The following is a 4,164-nucleotide window of genomic DNA, read 5'->3' on the forward strand; positions in this document are numbered from 1 at the left end:
AGCCTGAGGCGATTTCTGGCTCCTGATGGATGTATGTATCTGAGGCTTAGTTACATGTTTAACCCGTTTTAGTTCATGAAAATGTCTTTGTCTGAGGAAACATTCCTGCTCTTTATTCAGGTCTGTTTTTCACTGAAAAAGGACAAAAATGAGCAAAAATGTTCTTTGAGATTCTTGGAGCTCAAACATCTAAACTCCAGTGAGCTGGTCCAATATCATTTATCCCACTTTGGGAAAAATAAATCCGCAACGAACCCGTTGCTATGAGACTGATGTTAAGATACAGAGTTTACCCCTGATCCCTGACCTTAACGCCATGAATCCCTTCCACAGGACTGGTTTTCAGCCTTCGTTTCTGAGTGAGACTTCCATGTGTCTGAGCAGCCAGTAGGTGGCGCTGTGAGGACAGTGGAATACAGCTGATCAACACGCCTGGCTCATCCCAGTTTAACAGACTGGTCCCAGACTGGGTTGGTTTGGTTTGATGCGGTTGAGGGGAAGGGGCGGAGGTTCACAGCTGGTCGGCTCTGATTGGTGGAAACCCCCCGAAGTGGTGCTGCACTAATCTCTGCTGGACTGCAGTACCCAGCATGCTTAGCTGTTCACCGTGGAGTCAGATAAAACTTTATTGATACATAGGATGGACGCACTGAGGCCCTGCCTCCTCTGAGAAACAGCTGGCCAATCAGAGGGCTGGCTGTGGTTTCCTGTGTGGGTTGATTATTCATTCTGCAGAAGCCTATCTGGTTTCCATGGTAACCGCCTCAGCTGCTGACATGGAGCTCATGTTGATTTATTTGGGTTAGTTTTTCAGTAACTGACATCATTCACACGTCCGGCTGGCGGTTCTGATTAACGTGTGATGTTTTATTTCCTCTCTGCTTCCTGAACCGATTCTGGTTCTGAGCCACATTTGGACCTTGAAAGTCATTCCTTTTCATTCAGCAGCATCAGAACCGGCTGAACTCTCAGGGCCAAAATAAATGCCATAAAAAATCTTGATAATATATGACGAATATAAACAAAGTCTCTGTGGTCTCAAGTTCTGTTGGACTCAAGGTTCTGGACTACAGGTGCACCAATTTATCGGCGCCGATGTCCTGAAATTTGGGAAATCGGTGATCGGCTGATACCTAAACATGAAGCCTATCTGATCCGATGATCTCATCTTAAACAGCAAAGGTCTAAAAATCTGTTGCTCTGCAGTGAAAGGTTTGACTGGGTTAGCCCCGCCCATTCTGTTAGCCCCGCCCGTTGGGTTAGCCCCGCCCGTTGGGTTATGTCTGCTCGTTTGCAATAACAATAGTCGCCCCACTGTTGCCAACTAAGTGACTTTCTTGTCATTTTTAATAACATTTCAGATAAAAAAAAATGGTATGGGCCAAAATTCGAATTAGCAGGTTGGGCTTTTTAAAGATCGTAATCAGTGATGGGCTGGAAATCTACAATCGGTACTTTTATTTTATTTCTAAGTTGCTTTCAGGGCACATAAGGTCACCTCACAAAAATCAAACTAATACATTTCAAAGAAACAAACTCCAAATGAATCCTAAAGATCTCAGAGCAGACGCTGTTGGAGCAGCAGAGCGTTCAGCCGTGATTTAAACGTTTCTTCTGAATCCAGGAATCTTAGACTTAGACTGACTTTATTGTCATTTTCATGCACAGGGTGAATACAGAACGAAATTTCGTTGCATACGGCTCAGGACAATGTTTTTAGCTTCCAATGTTGTGAGGTTACTCCAGAATAAAATACAATACAGTATAAAATATAAATGTAAATATAAATATAAAATATAAAGTGCAGGACTGACAGTAAAATAGAAGTTACTTAGCTCTGTACATGTGCAAGGTATAAAGTGGAGACCAGATTTTGAGTGCAGTCCAGTTAAGAGTTCAACAGTCTGATGGCAAGTGGGAAAAAGCTGTTTCGGAACCTGGTGGACCTGCACCGGATGCTGCGGAACCTCTTTCCAGAGGGCAGCAGGGAGAACAGTCCATGGTGGGGGTGTGAGGGGTCACTGACGATGTTTCGGCCTCGGGACACGCAGCGCTGGGATGAAATGTCCTGAATGGAGGGAAGGGGGGCCCGATGATCCTCTCCGCTGTCCGCACCACTCTCCTCACGTTCTTCCAGTCGGAGGCGCTGCAGCCTCCACACCACACAGAGAGGCAGCTGGTCAGAATGCTCTCTATGGTGCTTCTGTAGAACGTCTTGAGGATGGGCGGGGGCAGGTGTGCTCTTCTCATCCTCCGCAGGAAATACAAGCGTTTCTGTGCCCTCTTGACCAGAGACGTGGTGTTCCCAGTCCAGGTGAGGTCGTTAGTGATGTGCACCCCCAGGAATTTGGTGCTGCTGACCACCTCCACAGCCGAGCTGTTGATGAGCAGTGGAGCGTGGCTGGGCCGGTTCTTCCTGAAGTCGACGATCATCTCCTTCGTCTTGTCAACGTTCAGGATCAGGCTGTTGTCTCTGCACCAGTCCACCAGCTGCTCCACCTCCTCTCTGTAGTCCAGGTCGTTGTCGTCTCTGATGAGGCCCACCACCGTTGTGTCGTCCGCGAACTTCACGATGTGGTTGGTGGCGAACCTGGGGACGCAGTCGTGTGTCATCATAGTGAACAGCAGAGGGCTCAGGACGCAGCCCTGAGGGGAGCCTGTGCTGAGGGTGATGACATCGGAGGTGTGTTGTCCGATCCGGACTGACTGAGGTCTGTCGGTGAGGAAGTCTAGCAGCCAGTTGCGCAGGGGGGTGCTGAAGCCCAGGTGTCCCAGTTTTCCTGCCAGATGCTGTGGGATGATTGTGTTGAACGCTGAGCTGAAGTCCAGGAACAACATCCGCACATGAGTGTTCTTCTCCTCCAGGTGAGCCAGGCTCAGGTGTAGGGCAGAGGAGATGGCGTCCTCAGTGGAGCGTTTTCGGCGGTAGACAAACTGGAACGGGTCGAATGTGGAGGGGAGTCTGGAGACGATGTGTTCTTTTACCAGCCTTTCAAAGCACTTCATCATGATGGGAGTCAGTGCCGCAGGCCGGTAATCGTTGAAAGAGGTGACTTGAGGTTTCTTTGGCACCGGAATGATGGAGGCAGTTTTGAGACAGGCTGGCACTGTGGCTTGGTCCAGTGAGGTGTTAAAAATGTCTGTTAGGACACCAGCCAGCTGACCTGCGCATTCCCTGAACACCCGCCCAGGTATGTTGTCGGGGCCTGGGGCCTTCCGTGGGTTGACTCTTTTCAGAGTCTTCAACACATCGGCTGTGTCCAGGCAGAGTGCCTCCTCTTCCTGGTGGGGAACAGTTTTCTTTGCCGGAGTACTGTTCAGTGCCTCGAACCTCCCAAAGAAGTTATTGAGTCCATTTAGAAAGTCAGCATCAACTTCGCCCACTGGGGGGGAGGATGGATTGTAATCTGTGATCGCCTTTATGCCTTGCCACATACTTCTGGTGTTGCTGGTGTCATGGTGTCATGAGCAGAAGTTACATTTACAGAGTCCAGATGATTTCTGTCCATATGGCGCATTCACAAAGCGGGCAGCTCCACTGGAGGACGGCTGCAGCTGGACCGGTACCGGTACCTGCTTTAAGTTCTGCTCAGAGCTCCAGGATGATCAGTCTGGATGAATCTAAACGATCAGAAACCAGCAGATCAATCTGATCTCTGATCAATGGCTCCATGTTCTCCATCAGAGCCAAAGCTCCTCAGGTAGCAGCTCACCTTGATGCAGCTACTGATATACCTGGGATTGTCTCCACACCTGATCACCTTCAATAATCAAACTGTTTGATCAGCCCTGGTTTCTCTCTAATGAGAATAAATAGATGCATTCAGACGATGAGTTTCATCTTTATGAGACACAAACTGAGCAACATGATTATTTACATTGAGGTTTTCACATCCTTTATTTCTCTTTTCTTTATTCTGTGTGTGTGTGTGTGTGTGTGTGTGTGTGTGTGTGTGTTAGGTTGTCTGAGGATAAATGTGGTTCAGTTTCATCATTTAAACACTAAAATATTAAAATTATGAAACCCATCTGGTTTGATGCTTCCTGGTCTAAATAACTGAATGCCGTCAGATTTCAGTGGATTTAGGTGAGTTCTGGGCAGGTAAAAAATTTGCGTTTATTTACTTAAACTTTTACACCACGTTTATTTTATACATGCTGACT

This window comes from Xiphophorus couchianus, chromosome 24 (genome assembly GCF_001444195.1).
Source record: "Xiphophorus couchianus chromosome 24, X_couchianus-1.0, whole genome shotgun sequence".
Classification (NCBI taxonomy): domain Eukaryota; kingdom Metazoa; phylum Chordata; class Actinopteri; order Cyprinodontiformes; family Poeciliidae; genus Xiphophorus; species Xiphophorus couchianus.